This window comes from Rhinolophus sinicus, chromosome 14, assembly GCF_057876585.1.
Source record: "Rhinolophus sinicus isolate RSI-liver-muscle chromosome 14, RSI-T2T, whole genome shotgun sequence".
Taxonomy (NCBI): Eukaryota; Metazoa; Chordata; class Mammalia; order Chiroptera; family Rhinolophidae; genus Rhinolophus; species Rhinolophus sinicus.
Genome location: NC_142514.1, coordinates 15,802,782 through 15,824,891, shown reverse-complemented (window position 1 = coordinate 15,824,891; position 22,110 = coordinate 15,802,782). Strand labels below are relative to the sequence as shown.

Here is a 22,110-nt window from a genome sequence, read left to right as displayed (position 1 = left end):
CTTCCGGGATTTTTCCAAGTCAAGTTGTTGTCCTTTTAATCTTAATTATGGAGGACGCAACTCAGCTCCAGGTCCAGTTGCTGTTGATAGTTGTGGGGGGCGGAGCCCACCATCCCTTGCAGGAGTTGAGGAGTTGAACCGGCAACCTTGTGGTTGAGAGGACGCGTTCCAACCAACTGAGCCATCTGGCCACCCGGGAGCTGAGCAGCAGCTCATTAACTTCATTCTAGTTGCCGAGGGCGCAGCTCGCTGGCCCATGTGGGAATCGAACCGGCAGCCCCGTTGCCCAGAGCTCACGCTCTAACCAACTGAGCCACCCATCCACCCCTAAATGCACATTTAATACTGATTATTATCATTATCAGTCTTTGTGTCCTCAGGGTCTGGCACACAGTGGGCACTGGAGGAAGTATTGATCGGAACCAGCTGATTTCCAAGATCTTTCCAGTTCTCCATGTTTTCCAATTTTGTGTCAGTGACAGTTTGGAGCAGGAGAAATCAGGCAGGAGCTACAGTAATGAAGACAGTGATTTGAGTACATCCAAGTTCGGAGTGGCTGGCAGCACAGCCGCACATTTCATCTGTGATCCCAGTTCTTCCAGAAACGACTCCGTCTTCTCTGTTTCTCTTTTTAGTATGAGCCACCCACTTTGGATGCTCTCTGAAGAGCACTGTCTGAAAGCTGTCAGGAGCCTGAGCAGGTCAGAGGCTGACCAGCCTGGAGAAGGCCCTTTCCTCAGTTTCCTCTGGTGGCTACAGTGGTGAGTAACACCTAAGGAGGGGGAGGCTGGGCCAGGCAGGGCCTGCAGCCTTGCAGGGAGCCCTTCTGTGAGTCCGCTGTGACTGAGCAGGTCCCCACCTCCCATATCCCTGCCCACGCCCTATACCACACACACACACACACACACACACACACACACACACACACACATTTGCCCATAGGCTGCAACCCTTGTTCTTGTTTTTTGTTTGTTTGTTTTGGGTCTTGATGGACCAGTCTTGGAACTCAATGGATGGAGAACCAGAACACACATGGCTTACATGGCCTATTAGATGGTTTCTGTTATTTTATTTATTTTTATGTACTCTGATTTATTCCCCCCAAAATAGATTTGAAACACCAGGAGGTTGTCCAGAGTGAGCTAGCCTAGGCTGACACTAGGCAATGTTGTGTTTCCATTTTCCTGTCCCTGAGGACATACACCTTCCTACCCCAGTACCCTAGATTGTGGCCCTTCCCAGCTGCATGTCACCTAAGCCCAGCTGAGGGGTGACTGGTCAATGACCTTCCTCAGGGGTGTTTGCATTTGAAAAGCATGGGAAGCCCCAGCACCCTGCTTCTTCCAGGCCACAGTTTCCTGGAGCCCAGTGTTCTGGAAGATGTCCCTCCCAAATGACCTTTCATACGTTCAGTCAACAGAGGTTCACTGGTGCCAGGGCCGGGGTTATAGAGGAGGAAATGAGGATTCTGCACTCAAGGCCTCACCAATAATTGGGGAGACATGCAAATTACAAATAAGATAATTTCAAGAATGGAAATGAGAAAAAAGTTCTATAGGAGGCCAATAATAGGTGCTGACATTTACAGATTACTTACTATGGTCAGGAGCTCTGCTGTGTGCTTTATTATGCATGATCACACTGAAACCTCATGATGGCCGTGAGGCCCCCATATTACAGATGAACAAACGGAGGCTCAGCGAGGGAAAGCAATCTGCAAGGCCCCACCGCTCCTAAGTCTCTGAGCCAGTTCTGTCAGACTGGAATCTTCCTGGGAAGTCAGGGAGGCTTCCCAGAGACGGCAGCTTATAACTAACTGAGGCTTGGAAGGTGAGTAGGAGATGGGCAGGTGGAAAAGTCGAGGGGGAGGGCAGAGGAAGACAGCATTTCAGTTGGTGGGAACCATCTAAAGCTTAGCAATTTTAAGGAACAGGGAGGAGCGACTGCTTCCTCTTCCTTCCTCCCACCTGCATTGCCCCAGAGTTACCCACCGCTGGTACAGAATTTGCCCAGGATATTCATACTAACCTGGAAGCCTGTGTCTTCAGAGAAATGATGCTCTCTTCCTTGCCTCTCTGGCTGGAAGCATTTCTGGCAGGCAAAGTAACAAGAGAACATGCTTTGGGACTGAACCCACCTGGGTTTAAATCCCAATTTTGTAACTTCCTAGCTGTGTGGGCAAGTCATTTTCCCTCCCTGAGCCTCAATTTCCCCATTTATAATAGGGGAATGATGCCACCTCCTCTGCTTGTTCTAATGATTAACTGAGAGGATGTGGCCAAATCGCCTGGCAATGAGTGGGGCACAGTAAATGGCAGCTGTTATTTTTCTTAGGAGGTATGTGTACAAATGCTTCAATTCCAACTGGTTAATTTGGGGGAACGAAACATTTTCCATGGCAGTGGATGCCCAGTGTCTCTAATGACAATCTGTGAGCTAAGATCTCTGTGGGATGCATCGAGGATTAAATTAAACGAGGCAATTCATGTATGCAAAGTGCTTTGTCCAATGTCTAGCACAGAGCGTGCGGTGCTCCAGAAACAAGAGCGCTCTCTGGTATTTATAATTCAGCAAGCTTTCTTGTGCAGACTTAAGCTGGCTTGAGCACAGTGTAAATAACCATGATTTGCAGACGGTTTTTTTTTTTTTTTTCAGGAATTCATCTCATGCTCTCTATCAAGAGACCTCTATCTTGTGCAACCACTTTATCTCTTTTTACAAACCTTGTTAGGTTGTGTCCTGGACTTTAAAGAAAAGTTACTTTTTTGACAGGCTTGAATTTGTAACTGGAAAAAGGGATATGATTGCTTTAGAACCAGAGAGCCGCTGGTGTGTGATGTTGCCATGGTAACGACTTAATGTAAACTTTATTTTATAGTACACCTAGCTAAGTTACTGGTCAGGAGGGAAGGGGAGAAGCTAGAAGCAATTTTCTCCAAAAAAAAGAAGAGAAAAAATTACTTGGGAAAGGCTGATGGATAAAGAGAAATCTTTTTTCTACTCCGGGAGAAGATAGTTAAAAGGGTCATGTTTCTGGTGAGGACAGAGACTGCATGACTTGGAGATTTCTTTTTACTTGTTTTTTCTTCTGTCTATGAATGGAGATACAGGGGGAGAAATAGGAGTAAAGAAAGAAGGGAAAACAGTAAAGCTAATTAACACTTCCCACTAAAAGTATATAGTCTTCATGACTGTGAGGACATCATTGGCCAGTAAGAAAAGCCATGTGTAAGGGCATCGGTCATTAAGGTGCTGTCAAGCCCCACAAAGATGTTTAGATTCACATCCCAGGGAGTTTTAGACTATTAAGAGACGAAGATTGAGTTAAAGATATTTTCTATTCTAGCCAGAGCCCTAAGTCAAGGTTAAGCTCAGTGGTAATGAATAAGAATGAGTGATACCTGGCTACTTATATTAAACTAATTATTGCAATAATTGTATACTCGTATATTTTAAGAGAATATATGATTATATAGAGCATTAACATTCTGCTAGAGTTCCATTGGTCTTTTTAAAAAGCCAGGTTTTTCTATTCACTAATCACACCTCTGCTAAGCTGTTGAGTCATCAGCCAGTTGACAAATGTTTATTGAGTGTGTAATGTTTGCCAGGTTCTGTGCTAGGCTTGTGGTGCTGTCAGAGGGACTCAAAATCAACAGAGCCCCTTGCCTCATGGGTTTTAGAATCTAGGAAGGGAAGCAAACAGTGAAAAATTACGTAATTGTATTATAGGTGTGGAAAGTGCTAAAAAGGACAAGTCTAGCTACGTGCAAAACAGAAGTATGAGCTTAAAAGCAAGTACTAAAATGCCACTCGTTCAGAACGAGTCCCAGAACTCCAAAGCCTGAACATCAAGAACTAGACTCCTATTCACAGGCGTTCTGAATTCAGCAAATTCAATTTCTTTCTTTTTTTTTTCTTTTTTCTTTTTTTAGTATAAAACAGATGTGATCCTTGTCTCAACAAGCTTGCACTCAAAGTGGGGAGACAGGTATGTGTTAATGACCTGTTACAGTTCTGTTCCCTAACAGTCATTGAGCCCTTATTATGGGCCTGGCATGAGGCTAAGTGCTAACATGTATTATCTCATTTAAACTTCACAACAACCTCATCATGTCGGTACTATCATTATCCCTGTTTTTTATGGGCAAACTGAGTCACAGATTAGTGAAGCAACTTGGTCAAGATTGCACAGCTAGGAAGTGGTGGAGTGGGCATTTGGACCCAGTCAGGGAGGTTCCAGGGCCAACTACCAGGCCACTGTCTGCAGCCACTCAGGCTGTGTGAGTAGCTATTTGAGCCTGTTTTGGACAGAGGCTATTGGTCAGAAATTTGGAAATGTCATACTATGGAAGTGGTAGAAATAGCCAGAATTTGGAACATAAATCCCCAGAATTCAGAGGTAAAAAGAACCCCTTCCGTTCCCCAGTGTTGGGGTTCATTAGTCCCACCTCCTCATTTTTTCAGTTGAGCTACCATGTGGGCCTGCTCTGAGAGTGCTGAAAGCAGAGAGTATTTAGCAAGCCTAAAGTGTTGGTGGGGAAGGAGGCCCATGGGACGCCCAGGTTAGCTGGGAATGTGTCAGGCCAATTTCCAGGACTGCAGGAAGAGAGCAGCCACCAAGCACATGCGGACCTTGGGAATGGGCCTGGAAAAGCAGAGAACCTTAGGAGACCCTAGGAAAGAAGGCCTGGAGGTGACGACCCTGGGTTGGAACCCTTGAGGGTCCTGCTTGCCAGTGACCGTTCTGTGGCCTCAGGCAGCCGTTATACCTCTGGGCCTCGGTTTCATCCTGGCTATTCTCACAGCTCCCACAGTATATTTCAAAATTCCTGACATGTAGCCTAGGATGAGGAAATAGAGTCAGGGTGTATGACCTTGCTCAAGGTCACACGGCTAAGAAGTGAGGAGCCTACACGCAAACCTAGGCTCCCCTCCCCACATCACAGTCCTTCCCCTGTGCAAAGGCCCAGCTACTGCATTGAGTCAGTACCCCAGAACAGAGACCAGCTTGCTCGCCCATGGTTGCCCTGAATTAGTCCCATCACACGCTGCCTTCTCCCTCCCCGCTCCAGCTACCCTGAGCGCTCCCTGAGGGCCAGAACTAGTACCATCCCCTCACCCAGCCCAACCCAGCACTGAGCACTCAGCAGAATGGCTCTGTGATTGGTGGAAGCAAGTATTTCCCTGAAAAATGATCAAGTCCACCAGGGCATTTGCAGCGTCAGCTGTTAGGGTGGCAAGTGCTGCCTCGCTTATTTCTGAAAGATTTATTGACTATGCTCGTCTAATCTCACTTGAGGTGTGAAGCGCAAGAGAGGGGAGGAGGTCACGGCCACTGTCCCACAAGGGACTAGGAGGGTTATTTTTATAAATTGGACCTCAGAGCCTTTGCTGAGACAGCACCTCCTTTCCTGCTGGGCGGGGTTCCAGATGACAGACAGTCTACCTTGGGTTCTGAGTCGGCCAGTCTTGTCATCTCCCTAGAAGACAACTCTGGACATGTTTTCCCTCGTACTCAGGTGCCATGCATTCCCACACATAAGCACTTGTACCCTGCCCCTGCCCAGTCGCACCCATGAGGTCACACCAGGGGCCACAGCTCAGAGCCAGAGGCATGTTGTCACCCCACTGTGCCTAAGGCGAGGGCTCAGAGGTCACACTGCCACGTGCCAGGCTCATAACAACATCACTTCCTCCCACAACAGCTTCATGGAGAGGAGCTTTGTCACCCTCACTCCCACTGTCCAGATGAGGACACTGGGGATTAAAGAAGGTAAGTAAGTTACCTGCCCAGAACCCCATAGACCGTATATAATAAAGGTGGATTAAAAGACCAGGTCTGTTGGACCCTGTTGCTATTCATCGGTAACTTAATCTGGGAAAGCCAACAGTGGAAACCAGGCGGGCTGGAAGTCCCACTGGGGTCACCACTGAGACCCGGCCCAGACCTTCATACTATGTGAGAGTGAAGCTTCGTGGGGATGTCACTGAGTCATGAAGACTCCAATTATCTCCTCCTCCAAAAAGAATGAAAAGGGACCCAAGCAGTTCTCTAGGGACCGTATACCTGGGCAGCCCTGGGCATCTGGAAGAACCGCTGCCCAGCCAGCCTCCTTCAGGGCAGAAGTTGGCACTGGGTCCCAGGATCCGCTGCTCCTTACCCTGTTTGTGTTCCCCCTGTTCTGTTTCCTGAAACACACCCCTCAATTCCCATGAACATACTGGAGAGTCTGCATGTTTCTCTCATGTTGGGCGAAGGAGGTGCTTGGAGGGCCAAGCTTGTTGGGTTAAAAACCCAGAACCTGATACTTCTGCAGACAAGGAAAGCAGCGTCAATTCTGCCAGTATAGGATCAGGACACCAAAAGAAGCTTTTCCTGCCCGTCTGAGATACCAAGAGTTTGCACGAAAATCTTCCAGACATGAGCCCTCAGCTCAAAATTAATTAAGCATTGTGAAAAAAAAAAAAACACACCAAAGCAATGGCAATTTATTTTTTTAATTAGAAACATTATGCATGAAAAAAAAGAAAGAAAAGTTATGCATGGTCACGTGTAAAGAAAAAATTTCTTTTTTTTATTCATAAACAAATAGACGTGCGTGTATGTGTGTCTAGTGTTAGGATTTTTGTTTCTTGTTTTCTTTTTCTATAAAAAAATCATTCTTTATTGTTTTGATACATACTTTTTTCATTTAACAGTATTTTGTGGACCCCTTTCCAATATATTTAGATCTGTTTATTCTTTTAATTAATCTAAAATTTCAATAAGTAATACATTCACATGGTTCCAAAGATACATAATGGTATTCAAAAATGAGCTTCCCTCCGAGCCCTTCCCCAGGCATCTGCCTGTCTCCCCAGAAGCATCCAGCATTTCCTTTCTTGCGTGTCCTTCCAGACCTATGTTAACCATGGATAAGTAACTGTGTACTTACATGTCCCTCTCTCTTTTTACATACACTTCGGCACCTTGCTTTTTTCGCTTAATAGTATATGTAGAGGTCATTCATATCCATATGCAACATTTTATTCTTTTTAGTAGTTTTGTGCTAGTTATATAGACTATCTTCTCCCTTTTCCCACTGCTGGACCTTCAACTTGCTTCCAGTGTTTTGCTTTTTCCTGTTATAAAGAGTGTTTCAGTGAATCTTCTTGTGCACCAATCTTTATGCACCCAAGCTTTTATTTCCATCAGACAGATTCCTAGAAGTGTAATTATTGGGTCACAAAAGTATGTATGCTTTCAATTGTAATAAATTTTCCTAAAGGTTGTAGCTGTTTGTGGACTCATCAACCCTTCTCCACATTTTATTGTTAAAATGGTTGCCAATGGGACGTGAGAAAAACAGGCTCTCCTGTTCTACATGTGCATTTCCCTGACTTCTCTGTGAGGTTGAACGTCTTTTCATAAGTGTCATCGCCACTTGCAGTCAACTGCCATGAATTGTCTCTGTCCTTAGCCCATTTTTCTAGTGGATTCTTCGTCTTCTTCGTCTTTACTTCTTAGGACCATGTTTTGTATTAACCCCTTGTTTTACGTGGAAATATTTCCCCCTAATTTGTTATTTTGACTTTATGTATAGGGTCATGTGCCATAGAGAGAGAAAAGTTTATTTTTGTGTAGTCAAATCTGTCAAACATGACAATTATTTTAAGGAAAAGAAATTTATTTTTATCTTAGAACCAATTTTTAATTTAGAAAGTGTAATTTCAATGTGAATGCGGATTTTACTCGCTTACCAGATGCTTTGCTATTCTAAGTAATATGAAAGAGAAAATAACAGAAGTCAATCGATACATCAAACCTTTTTATACTGCTTTTCTTCAAAGGACTCCTCACCTCCAGATGACGACGATGGTGACAAAAGCACCTGTGTCAGGTGCTATGCTATACTCTTCATCATGCTAAACTCCAGCTCAACCCTTACAACAGCTTTTGGAGGTAGGATTTTTTTTTTCCTTTTTTAAAAATTGAAATATAATTCACAGGTCATAAAATTTACCCTTTTAAAGGTGTACAATTCAGTGATTTTTTTTTTAGTATATTCACAAAGCTGGGTAACCATTCCCACTATTTAAATCCAGAACATTTTTATCATCCCCAAAAGAAGCCCTGGGATAGGTAGCATTCTCATCTCCATGTTACAGATGAGGAAACTGAGACTCAGGAAGGGGAAGCAACCTGGCCAAGACCACACAGCTTGGTCTGGATTTGAACCTAAGCTCCATTGCTGTCCTCTTGACTGAGATCCACTATTCTAGACCAAACTTTTTCTGTAAAGAGCCAGATGGTAAATACTTTAAACTTTGTGAGTCACTCAATGGGTAAATGTCTGTTTAACTGAGTTGAGGGCAAAATGGGGACAACTTCATATGAGGAAGGAGTTTCTAAATGTCCAATAGTGGGTCAGGATTCTGGGGAGGTATTCAAGCATATGGCAGGCAAGTAGCATGCACCCCACCCCCACCAGATGCCCCACCTGGTCCTCAATGTAATTGATTTCAACTCCCTGCCAGCCCATGAAATTATTCAAACAAGCTTGAGGGAACCAGGGGTCACCCCATCCACAACTCCCATGTGGTCCCCGGAGGCTGAGTCCTCCTCCGGGGCTGTATGTTCGATTAATAATCTTCTGTCTGAGTTTATCTGTCTGAGGTCAGGTGGCCTGTCTAGACATCTCCTACTATTTAGGGTGGGGTCCCTCCCTCACCAACCAGGTGGATAAGAGGCAGTTGGAACAGAGGTAATCTGCTGCCCTTTCCCAGCATCCATTTTTCTGGTGTCAGTGACCTGATTTTCCCTTGGGGATCCCCTCCCTGCACTCAGACCTTGTGGTTCAGGTAGGACTGGCTCTGACCATCACTCAGCCCTGGCTAATTAGCATATTTCATCCACTTTGCCACAGTGATTGGTTCAGATACAGATACATGACCCAGCTTGATCCACTGAGAGTCAATTCCAAGACTTAACTATTGAGAAAGAGGCACTTCCTTTCTGCTGAGGTAGCTATGCAGGTAATACAGTCAACTGAAGTTACTGGTGGCTCCTTTATTACATTCATGGGAGCCTATCTGAGAATGAAGCTGATATAGTAGAACGTAGAACCTGGATTCAGCTATACCTGAAGACTAGTACTATTTTTAGACTTTTTCAGTTCTGTGAGCCAGTAAGTACCCTCCACATTTTTTTTTTTTTTTTTTTGCTTAGCTTAAGAGAATACACTCAATAAGTATAAGTTGAATGAATAAATGCATCCTCAGTGCTTGCTCCACTCCTTGGCGTATGGTATAGATCTTAAGCAATTTTTATCGAATGAAATCCTCCTCGTAAGAGAGAAGAAACCTTACCTGTTAGAAACAGAGCCAGGACTAAGATAAGTCCGAGATGGTATGAAAACATTTGGGCTGCACATTTTTATGTACTCAAGCCACCCATTGAAGCCACCAAGAACCAGAAAGGACTGGTCTGCCCAGGTGGGACCACCTGCTGGTCCCGTTCCCTTGACTGGGTCATCCAAACAAAAGGCTTTTTCAAACCTCAGGTGTGCAAATGGAGACCATCACACACTTGGTCAAACATTTGGTCTTCAATGAAACAAGCCATTGATAGGTGACCAAAGCACAACTATGTCTGATTTCTAGTACAGCCAGTGTAGTGACTATAGTTACAGACTAGGCAGGGGGTGTTAACCTGAATCCATGGCCCACCCCCAAGAGATCCAGGGACAGAATGCAGGTTATGGACTTGGAGAGGGAAAAATTACATCCGTATTTTCACGATCTTCTACCTTAAAGTTAATTAGCATCACGTCAGTTATGAGTGGAGGCAATAAACCATATATTATTAGCAATTCCTGTGGCTTTGGTTCCAATAAAGCTCATAGATATTTTGGTATCACATTATGGTTATTGCAGGTAGATTGAAATGTTGTTTATGATCATCACAACTGTGAACTTGGAGCCACTATGAGACCAGACACCAATCTTGTTATTTAATGTGTTAGTAATGAAGCACTATTATTATTATTATATCATGGATTTTAAATATGTATTTTTTAACAACCGTATTTCATTGTAATTCATTTCCTTGGCAGTCCCATGTATTTTATTGTATGCATTTAAAAACATGCTCTGAGGCAGAGTCCATAGGTGTCCCCAGCTTGCCACAGAGGCCACAGCACAAAAACAGATTAGGAGTCCCTAAGCTAGCCCTTTTGTGTTGTTATACCCTGACTCCAGTTCTCAGCCTCCGTGAGCCTCAGCTTGCCCATCTGTAAAACAGGAACATTAATACCTATATTACAAGATGATTGTGATGTTTGAATGACATAAACATAGTGTCTGGCTTGCTGCTTCACATACAGGAGGAAATCAGCACAGGTCTGTGTCCCTTTCTTCCTTTTAAGCAGTTCCCCATTGGTGCAGCACAAAGCACGGGGATTTGAAACCAGAGCTTCCTGGGGTCACCTCTCATTTCTGCTGTCTTATTTGCTGTGTGACCTCAGCTCTCTAAATCTGTTTCCTCATTTTTAAAATGGGGTCATTTCTGACTAGGAGCGTTACAAGGATGAACAAGTGTATGTATGTAAAATGCCCCACACTGTGCCTCATGCAGAGTAGGTTTCAAGAAATGGAATCTGCTTTCATCATCAACAGTCCCATTAGTCCCTGCATGAAAAAAAAGCTGGACACAGCCTTGCACATGCCCAGGTCTTCCTTTCTTTGGAAGAACTGCCTTCATCCTCAGCCCACCCCTAATGGTCCCCGACATGCTCTTCTAAGTGATGGACAAACAGCTGGGGATTTCTCCTCCCTGATTCTGCCTCCTCGGAGTCATCTCCTCAGGATAAGCTCTGGAGGCAGCCTGGTGCTGTCATCATGCATAAAATATTAGGTGGTCAGAGCTGAAACACCCCCTAGACCCTCTGTTATAAATGGGGAAACTGAGTCCCCAGAGGGTGAAGGGACTTGCTCAAGGTTGTACAGACTTCCTTCAGGGACACGGAATAAGTTGCTGTCCTTTCTAGAATTTGTTTCATGTCTTCTCTGCATCCTTCCTACCTGAGACAGAGAATAAGGGGGTCCACCCTAGGCGTTTCAGGAAAGGGTAGATGAATAATAGAAATACTATGAGCCAAGTCTCAAGCACATTCTCGTGCCTGGTCTTATGTTAAGAGCTGTACACACATCACCTCACTCCTCCTCAAGTCGATCTAAAAAGGAGGCATTACTATCCCCACCTTATAGAAGAGGAAGCCCCAGAGAGAGAGTGCCACATAGCTTGTCCGAGGTCACCCAGCCGGTAAGTGGCAGGGCCAGGGTTTGAATCCAGAGCTGTCTGATGCACCACACGTGCTCTTTCCACAGCGACATCCCAAAGCCCCTTCTGCTTCTCACGTTTATTGAGGTCCAGTGACGCTGTGACATTACGGTGTTGCTGCCGCATGGACTCAGCGCTGCCGCAGTGGGAGGCCCCCACTCCTGCAGCCTCTTCCTAGTACCTCACTGTGCCCTCCACCCCAGCCCCCCCCATTGTCAAGACTTCATGCCAGCTGTGGCTTCTGCCCACTCCAACTGGAACCCAGATTCAAAAGGAACCCTGGAGCTCAGCTGACTTACTGCCCCCCTCATGGGCATCACTTTTGGTCGTTCTCTACATGACAGGGCTAATTGTGTTTGTATTTGGGTTGATTTATATTTGTGCTTAGCATCCATCCTCACCCCCCACCACGAAAACAGATGGGCACGTTGTGTCTTCCAAAGAAACATAATTAAGGCAATTTAGCATCTTGCTCAAGGGAGGGAGGGAAATATCTTTGAGCTGCTTTAGAATATTTGAGGTTTAATTCTGCTTGGTTCACCTCTGGTCAAATGTGGGAGGGGGATAGGGGGAGTAGGGGGCGGTGTGGAGGGAGAAGCATTACTTTGCCTAGGGCCTGGGGCGGAGGGGAGGGGACACAGGGCATAGGGGAGGGGAGACTTTGTGCTTTGTGACTCTGAGAAGGTCTCTTTCCTTTCTGAGCCTTCAGTGACAATATTTGTTAAAAAAAAAAAAAAGTGAAAATAAAACAACTCAGCAGTAGTTTTGAGAGGAACTTACAGATTCAGAAGCCCTGGAGCTGCTTAATAAGTTTCACATGCGATCCCGACTCAAGCCAGGTTGGAAAACCTTTGGTTTAGAAATATTCTTTTCTTTACTAAAAATGCTTTAATTTATTTATTTGTTCATTTGTTTATTTAGTTCAGCATTTGTGGAATTTTAGAGCCAGAAGTTACCTTAGTAACTTCTTTTAAATAATGTGGAGCATAAAATTTGCTGATGTAAAGTAGCTTGCTCAAAAGCCTCCTAATTAAATTTTTCTTACCCATGTATATATAAACCAGGGGTGCCAAAAATATACAAGTGGACACTTTGGTCAATGTTGCTCAGGCAGTAGTTCGCTGTAATCAGAAGTGTCTGGATGCTGATGGTAACCACGTTGACCACCTCTTGTCATTGCAGAAGTCAAACGTGACTTGTATTCATCTTCTTTTTTTTTTTCCAAGTCAAGTTGTTGTTCTTTCAATCTTAGTTGTGGAGGGTGCAGCTCAGCTCCAGGTCCAGTTGCCGTTGCTAGCCACCATCCCTTGCGGGAGTTGAACTGGCAACCTTGTGGTTGAGAGGATGGGCTCCAACCAACTGAGCCATCCGGGAGCTCAGTGGCAGCTCAGCTCAAGGTGCCGTGTTCAATCTTAGTTGCAGGGGGCAGAGCCCACCATCCCTTGCGGGACTCAAGGAATTGAACTGGCAACCTTGTAGTTGAGAGCCCACTGGCCCATGTGGGAATAGAACCGGGCAGCCTTCGGAGTTAGGAGCAAGGAGCTCTAACCGCCTGAGCCACAGGGCCGGCCCTCATCTTTTGTTAATTGGTATGTAATACCAACAACAAAATGATGCTTTTTGATATTTGTAAAATTGTAATACAATTTTAATAGTTATTTTCTTTCTTAAAATGTGTATACATTTTTCTGGCACCCCTGTATGTAAAATCACATAAGTTACGTGCTTGTAAAAACTGCCAACAGCATATTAGATATAAGAGAGTAAAAGGTGAAAGTCCCTTGCCCTCGCCCCACTCCCCTCCCTCCCCAGCTGCCCATTGTTCACAGCTTGGTCTGATTCCTTCTGAGTTTTCTAGCATCTATGTGCATTTTTATAGTTGTATATATACACAGATGTAGGTTTTGGTACATGAATGGGATCACGTGCTGTTCTGTAACTTGCTTTTTTCACCCAGGGAGCTTACCACATCAATACATAGGGAGCTACTGAGTTATCTTTAATTGCTTTACAGCAGTTCACAATGTAGATAACATATTTATTTCACCACAAGGAATGCAAAAGCATTTAGGTCATCTTCATTATTTTTCACTACATACGATAAACATGCCTCTGTGTGCTTGCGGAAGAGTATTTTTGTAAGATGATACTTAATGGAATTGTCAAAAACATGCTTGCTTAAACTTTTCACAGTCACTGCCAAGTTGTCCTCCAAAAGAGACTGTCCCAATATGCACTTCTCCCAGTGGTGAAGGAGGGTCCCCTTTCCCCACACCCTAGCCAATGCTGGATATTACCAATCTTTTTAAATTTCTCCAGTCTGGTGGGTGGAAATCAGCTCTAATGTTGCAACATTGTCTTTTGAATGGACGTTTATTTCTACATGGAATTCGGAGGTTCTTATTGTTTTGCAGGGAACCCCTGAGATTTTAAAAGGATGCTTAGGAATCTCAGATGTCTATCAATTAATTCTCCATGCTTGGAAAGTTCCCTTGAATTTTAGCAAACGTCAAGCTGTCTTGTCTTTGGAGAGATGAGAGCTGCTTTTTCCATAATACCTGAAGGTTAAATTTGGAAGCAGTACTCATGTATTATTTTTTCCCCACACCACTTTTTAGAATTAAATCCTGCCTTTCAAGTGGGAATGGACTGTAAAGTCACGAAACTGGTATATGGGTGGATTTACAGCATCAACCCTCTTTCTCTGCTCAATTCAACATGGAGAAAGAACCCACTACAGATTCCTCTCTGTAATGAGAATTACACACACACAAACAGTGGCAGAACCCTTGGGGAACATGAGTTTTAGGAATACGAGGCGGGGGGGGGGGGGGGGGGGGGGGAAGGCAGGAGGCAACTTTGCAGAGCCGTCAGGGGGTCTGGGCACGCTGCTGGCTACTCTCTCTAATCTCCTTTAGTCTCAGTTCTGGAACAGCAATTCCTCAGCTCCTACTTTATACTTTTCATAGTGCTTCCCTGTGAACTTTGATCTCATTTGTTCCCCTCCGTCCTGTAAGAGGAGATGTTCCGAGTCCTATTTTATCATTGGAGAAATAGACTCAGGCTCAATGGTGTGGGCTCCAGAGCCAGCTGCCTACGTTGGAATCCTGGCTCTGTCGTTTATTAGCTGTGAGACCTTGGCAAGCTACTGCCCTCTCTGTGCTGTTCCCTCACCCGTAAAATGGGGATAATAGAGACCTCATGGGTCGATTAGGGGCTACTGTATGGAAAGCGCTCCCCAAGGCAGTGCCTGGCACCCAGTAAGCTGTTAATTGGAGGTGCTTGTTTTTCCCCCAGCTCTCCCAGGGAGACTTAGGGGAGTTATTTCAGTTCTCTGACCCTCAGATTGTTTATCCATAAAACAGGGATGATAATTCCCTCCTCAAAGGCTGTTGTGAAGATTAATTGTTTAAGTGCTGTACCCGGTGCCTTGTTACCTCCTGGCTTCATCTCTTTCTCTGGCCTCAGCCTTTTCTCTCATTGATTGAAATGGCCAGAGAAGCAGTGTCCTGAAATGCTCTGTTATCCACTGATGAGGACGGGAATTACAAGTCTGAGGAGGGTGGCAGGTTAACTGAGGATGCTCTGTCTGTCTCTCCCTGAGTCTGGCATTGGTCCTGTGAGAGCCTGGTGGGTTTCTCAGCAGTAGTCCTCATTTTCCTTCCTGTATCTCCCCCACAGCCACTGCCTGGAATCAGGCCCCACACTTTTTGCAACAGCCTCCTGCCTGGTCTCTCCCACGGCAGACCCTTTTCTTCATCCATCATACACGTACCAGTACGTAGTTCTGGAGTTTTCTCCACCTTGTATATCAAATGTGGTATGTGATTTTTATGAGCATTTACTCTGTACCTGTAAATACTTTATAGGCATCATGTGCTCCTCACAAGACAGGTAGATACTTTTTATTTTTTAAGATTTTTAGTAGGGAAGGGGAACAGGACTTTATTGGGGAACAGTGTGTACTTCCAGGACTTTTTCCAAGTCAAATTGTTGTTTTTCAATTGTAGTTGTGGAGGGCGCAGCTTAGCTCCAAGTCTAGTTGCCGTTGTTAGTTGCCGTTGTTAGTTGCCGTTGTTAGTTGCAGGGGGCGCAGCCCACCACCTTTTTGCGGGAATTGAGGAATCTAACGGGCAACCTTGTGGTTGAGAGCCCACTGGCCCATGTGGGAATCGAACTGGCAGCCTTCGGCGTTAGAGGCACGGAGCTCAAACCACCTGAGCCACCGGGCCGGCCCCAGGTAGATACTTGTATTATGCCCATTTTACAGATCAGCAGGGAAGTAACTGATCTAAGATCATATAGCTGGGAAGGGAGGAGTGAGATGTAAACACTAAAATCCTTACCACAGTCCTGCAAGGTTTTATACTATTTTATTCAGTCAAGAAATGCCTACTGTGTATCTAGTATGTGCAGGCATCGATCTAGGTCCTGGGATAGAGTGGCAAACAGAATAGATAATAGTGGAGGAGATGGATGGTAAACAGAGTAAAAATCTAACATCAGTAAAGTGCTAAAAAAAACATACTATATAACAGGGTAAGGGGATAGAGCATGATCGAGAGGGGGGCTTGGGGAGGGCCTCCTTGAGAAGACAGCAGAGAGGAAAACTGAATGAAGTCAGGGAGAGAGGAAACAGAGGGGTGATGGGTCTGGCCAAGGTCACCTGGCAAGAACTAACGGCCAGGTGAATGGGAACTCAAACCCAGGGCCATGTTCTTTTCTTTTTCTTGCAGCCTCAGTTCTTCCTAAGAGATTCCTAAGATTGCCAGGAGCTGAGATGTTGAGTTAGATGCTTCCTCCTGGCCATCTGGGGGCAGAAACATCACAATCCTTTTCAAATGGCTTTTTCATGAGTTAAATCAAGATACCAGAAAATCAGCTCCTCTGGGGAGAATGTACCTTCACTCACAAGTCACTTCAGCCCTTTTGGCTGAAATGACTAGTTAGACAAAGATGGACATTGCCTTTTTTTTTTTGAAAAAAAAAACAGAACTGATGAGTAGATTTTGTTAAAATGACAAATCTGTCCCCAGCCCCAGGCTACGTCAGCCCTGCCTAAAGTCAGAATTCAAGGAAAATATGTGTCCTCGTCTTTGCAAATGACTAACCCTCCAGCCCAGTCCCGAGAAGTCTCAGAGAGGAGGGAGGTAAGAAGTGATGTCAGACCACAAACAACCCCTGCTCAGAAACTCCTCTTCTCCATGACAAATCCTGGGGATCTGGTGGTGATGGGGGTGGCAGTTCAAATTTAACAAAGGTTTAATGAGTGACCAGGCCCAGTGGTAGGTATTTCCATATCTTGTTTCATTTAAATATCACAATAACCCCGTGAAGTAGGCACTAAGATTCCCATTTTACAGATGAGGAAACTGGCTCAGAGAAGGGCCATACCTGCCCAAGTTCACACAGCCGGTGAGCAGCAGGACCATCTAACTCTCAAGCCCACGCTCTTTTCTCTCTGACATATTATGTCCCTTCTGTTTTCCACATCTTGGCTCATTTATCTCCCCCCTGCCTCAACTCTGCAAGAAAGTTATTATTTTCATTTTATAGGCAGATCATGAACTGTATCAGTAGAGTTGTCCCCATTTTACAGATGATGCTACTGAGTCTCAGGGAGGTGAAGTATCAGAATTTGAACTCAAGCCCACTGACTTGTCCCTACGCTCCACCAGCTCCAGGGAAGACAGTTGGAGTGGTGTGAGCGAGGACAATTGGGAATATCAAACTTTGCCTTGGCTGGTTTAAACTTCTTTAAATTTGCAGCACAGAATCTAAAACTTCCCAGTTCCTGTAGGGAAAGATTCTTGTATTGGGGTCAAATGTCTCCAGTGAGCTGAACTTCTCTGCTGCAGCTTGAACCAATCACAGGGTTTAAGCTTAGTCAAGAGAGGCCCCTCCCTCCTTCCTTGTGGGCACCAGCCTGAGCCTCGCTGTCCCGTCGGATTTCTATTCCCTGGGCATAGAAGCAATGGAGCTCTTAATTAAATTCTCTCATTAGAAGTCAAGCCTGAGGAAAACAAACAGAAAAACCTCTCCTAAGGGACCCGTCTCTTCCCCGCTGAGAGGCTTGATGCTGGAGATAGTATCCTGGCCGCCCTCGGACTTCCATCCCTCACTACTCCCAGGGAATTTCCTGTTAGTGCCTTCCCTGGTGTGGCCCCACCCCGTCTGGTCCAGAGGAAATTGCCATGGGAGATGCGGAGGTAGGAAGGATGTTATCAGGAGTTTCAGTGTGTGTTCCAGTTAGGAGTGAGTCTCTGGGCTTACATCAAGGGGGGAAGGAGGAGGGAGGGGAGACTTCAAAGATGGAGTAGGGGTGGCAGGACGTACAGAGGTAGGGGCTCAGGGACCACGTGGGTACTTGGCCCCAAGGACAGCAGACACCTGATGACACATGTACCTCTCCTCCCTGGGTGACTCCCATTCTTCTCTGACCACACTCTAATGGACACAGGGACCATGGGACACTGCAAAGAGCACTGGACTTTGAGTCAGGAAGCCCAGGGTCTAGCCCAGATTACACAGTTACTAACTCACTGTGTGACTGGTTAATCGTAAGCAGAGCAAACTGTGTTGTGGGATTACATGTTAAGTGTTGTGCTAAGCCCCATGCATGGATGACCTTATTTAATTCTCACAAATTCATCCTTTTTTCCCCCCAAAGAAACTGAGGTTCAGAGAGGTTAAGTGACCAACCCAAAGCCACATGGCTGATAAGTGCTATAGAGCTGAGATTCAAACCAAGTTGTCTGGCTCCAGAGCCCAAGCCCCTAACCAGTTAGTTCCTCCTTCTAGGCCTCAATTTCCTCATCTATAAACAAACAGGATTGATATACTTGAACTCCAAAGGTCCTTCTAGCTCTGACAATCTGTACTTTATTCAATATTCACTGTATTGCCCGGCCCTGGGCTAGGAACACAAAGCTCGGTAACGTTTCACCTCTATCCTCAGGTTATAAACTCTTTGAGAGTGGAAATCACATCTCACTCATCCTTGCTGGCCCTGAACCACTTACCAGGGCACTGAGCAAAGAGAAGGTGCTCAGAATACTTGTTGACTCATGTGTGACTCACGGGGAGGAGCGTGGGCTTGGGCAGTGAGATGTACCTGAGGGCCCATCCTATTACTACTCTTGCAAGAGAAAGTCACTCAACCTCTGTGTCTGTTTCTTCATCTAGTTGCAGTACACACGAGTACGTTCCTCACAGGGTTACAGAGAGGATAATGCAGGTTAAGCAGATACCATAGAGCTTGGCTCAGAAAAACTGCCCAATTACTCTTGGTTCCTCTCCTTGGTGGATTCTCCATCCTTCCCTTTACCCCAGTCACTAGCCGGTGCGGGGCCGTGCTGTACCCCTCTTTATTGTCCTTAGGTTGAGGCTGGGAGCTAATTTTTACAGCTGGGGGCAGGTAGCAAGCTTGCCCAGGCAGGTCTGAGTGGTAAGGAAGGAAGAAAACAGGGAGAAGGCTGGGCTTCCGGTCCCCCGTAAAGCTTTCCCCTGGATTCTGATTCCCATGCAATCCGTGCTCCTCCCTAGTGCACATGTCCCCTCTGTCTAGACAGCTCTCCCCTGAAGACATTGCAAACCACAGACTGTCTGATGACAAAGCTTGCTGCAGACACGAGTCCGCTGATAACACAATTCATTCAACCCTGTTCAGAAAAGGGCAAACCTGGTTCCCACCCCCCAAGCAAAGGAGACGCTAGGGAAGCAGGAGTGGCTGGGTAGCTTCTTTCATTAATTTCTCCATCCATCCATCCATCCATCCATCCATCCATCCATCCATCCATCCATCCATCTTTGGTTGAATGCCTACCATGGGCCAGACCCAGTTCTAGGCATGGGGCACACCTAGGTGAAAATCCCTACCCTTCCCAAATTCCTAACTTTGGGGGAGATGCACAAAAAGTAATTATGAAAGGTGTGGCATCCCAACTATAATGATCGTGACAGGAATCACTCATGGGGAGCTTACTCTGTGCCAGGCACTGTACTGTCTACTTCAGATACATGATTTTAAGTTGGCCCCCCTCATAGTCCCATAAGTACTATTATTGTGACCATTTTACACATGAGCCAACTGAGGCTCACAGAATTTGGGTAACTTGTCCAGCGTTGCACAGCTACCGAGAACTCAGGATTCAAACTCAGTCTGATCGTTGCGTTAACACTTTTAACCCTTACTCTGCCATTGGACCTCCAAGGAGGGAACCAGCACTTCCATTCAGGAGGAACGGGAGGGACCCCACAAAGAAGCCGATGCAGAGCTGGGCCTTGAGGGATGAGTCATGGTAGAACAGGGAGGTATGAAAGATTCTAGAAATGAGGGGAATCCTGACCAATGGAAATGAGGGTCAGAACTTTCTAAGTAGAAGGAAAAGCATGAGCAGGTTGGAGAAGGCAGCACATACAGTGTGGAAACTGATTGGGAAAAGCCCAGAATGCCTGGATAAGGGAGTTAGGACCCCTTCAGGAGGCAGTGGGGATGGACTGAGATGTCTGGGTAAGGGACCCACGCACTGCAGGAAGCCTGTCTAGTGAAATACAGAGGATGGTTTGGATGATCAGGGACTTGCCCCCAGTTCTGTGATTGTGGTAGCAGGGAGAGATTGTGATGGAAATGTTGATGATGCCATGTGGGTGAGAGTTCGGGTACCAGAGACAGCCAACTTGCCCTGCCCAATCTTGCCACTCCCTTACTCAAAGCCCTTCCCTGGCTCCTGTGGCTCTCAGAATAAAGCCCAGCGTCCTTCACCTGGCATTCAAGGCTCTTCATGAGCTGGCTCCTTCCTGCCCCTGCAGCCTTACCTTGACCACTCCCCTCCCCACCTCTAGCAATATCTACAGACCAAATTCTCTCTCTAGCCTCTGTGCCTTTGCACATGCTGTTCCCTCTGCCAGGAAACTTCTCTGCTTCCCTTCCCCCTTCTTTGCTTAGATGCCTCCTACTCACCCTTCAAGGCTCAGCACAGGAGTTGCCCTTGTCCACCTCCCAGGCGGGGCATGCTCTCTTCACAGTCCCTTAAGCCTGCGCTACCTCTGTCCCTTCCCCCAAACTGTGCTGTGCTTAACTGTATGTGGGTTTTTCTCTCCTGGTCTGTGAGCTTCCTGAGAAGGGGGACTATGCTTAACACGTTCACTGGCCTAGGTTGAGGGCTGAGAGGCTGAACCCTCTCCAGCAGTCGCAGCTTTTTCCTTAAACCTTCGTCCTAAACCTTCTGAGCAGCACTGACCACCTTGAACTGCTTTTGTTGTTAAATGATGTAAGTTTCGTCAGAGGGCGCTGAGATGCTACACAAGGTTTGCTCTTTCTCCTTGGGCTATGTAAACAGGACCCCTTCCTTCTCTAGGACTGTTCACCTTGGGGCATCAGCAGCAGTATCTATTTCGGGCAATGCCTGCATTTGCCATTGCTCAATCATTCCTCGTTCTTATTTGGGAAGAGAGCCCAGGGCCTGAGTAGAGTGGAGAAAGCTGAGGTGCGGCTGCCGATAATGCCTGTCTACTTGCCAATGATTGATTTGCCTGGGATTTGCACTAACACAAAAAGAACTTTTGCATTATTAATGACCATTGATCACAGCCTCCCCAAAAAGAGAGAGATTGGCAGAGAAGGCTCCAGGCCAATCATCAACTGGTAAACCAGGAGGCTGAGGTGTGGAGAAGGGCGGGGAAGGCCAGGTGAGCAGGGGATTTGTGGAGCAGAAGGCCACTAAAAAGAAAGTCAGGAGCTGGCTGAGTTTTTGGTGTGCCAGGTGGCAAACAGCTGTGTGGGCTGCAAATAAAGCAGCAGCAGGGGGTGTTGCGGGTGCTCCTACATCCAGCTAACGCGAGACTTCATGACAAGCACTCTTGCCAGGACAGGGTCACTTCACAATGATAAAAGGGTCAATTCATCAAGAAGGCATAATCCTAATGGCCGATGCACCTATTAACAAGGCTTCCAAATACACGAAGAACAAGTAGACAGCAAACCTGGAAGGACAGAGAAGGCCAGCTCCACCTGAGCCTGGTGAAACCTGGGTGCAGGACGTGCCCAGGGCTGTGCCTGTGCCTCTCCCGTGGATGTTTCCCGTTGTTCCTCTTTGTGCTCAGTCTTCTCTCAACCCTGGTTCTCTGGAACCAGGTAGATTCATCCCAGCACCCCCAACACCTGCTGGAATCTGGGGGTTGTCTCCCCCCAAGTCTGCTGTTTGAATAAGGGACCTGCCCTTTCCCCTACCTCTCTGACCTCAACTCCTGCCATTCACTCAGCCCCAGAACCCATTGGTCACTGTTCCCTCAGGGTCTTTGCTGGTAGCTCCACACTTGGAAGCTGTTCCCCCACATTTCTGCAGGGCCTACTCCCTCACCTGTCTTTGCTCAGATGGCACTTTCTCAGTGAGGCCTCTGCAGACCTCCCTGTTCAAAGCCTCCGCCTCACTCTCTTCTTTCTCTGCTTTATTTTCCTCTATAAACATTTCATAGTTTTACTAATTACATTTATGTAAGCCTCTTTGGGTCCACGTATTTGGTTCCTAGAACATGCCTGGCACCCAGTAGACCTATAAATATTTATTAAATGAAGAAACCCAACTAAGGATGAACACGGGACAGGGAGAGCTTAGGCTTTCACGAAGGGTCTGGGCAAGCCCACCTCTCACCACCCCATACCCCGACCCAGTCCATCTGCTCTCCTACCCATGGGGACCCGGGAGCCCTGGGGCTGTGGCGGTGGCGAGGGCTGAAGTGGGGATTCGGAGCTCCCGCAGGACTGGAACTCGAAGGGGCCGAACCTC

The 22,110-nt window shown here is 46.3% G+C and overlaps 1 protein-coding gene across 2 annotated transcripts in view; it reads left to right on the top strand.

Annotated features, from left to right (window-relative positions):
- Positions 1-453: 453 nt before the first annotated feature.
- The window catches only part of HTR1D (5-hydroxytryptamine receptor 1D), a 37,376-nt gene continuing 15,719 nt past the window's right edge, over positions 454-22,110 (top strand). Inside the window, exons 1-3 of one of the 2 annotated variants that reach the window (XR_016018563.1) lie at positions 454-761; positions 3,936-3,991; positions 7,834-7,945. The gene's annotated coding sequence lies outside the window, so the exon portion shown is untranslated. The remainder of the gene's footprint in view (positions 762-3,935; positions 3,992-7,833; positions 7,946-22,110) is intronic. The other variant, XM_088790475.1, reaches the window with a different exon arrangement.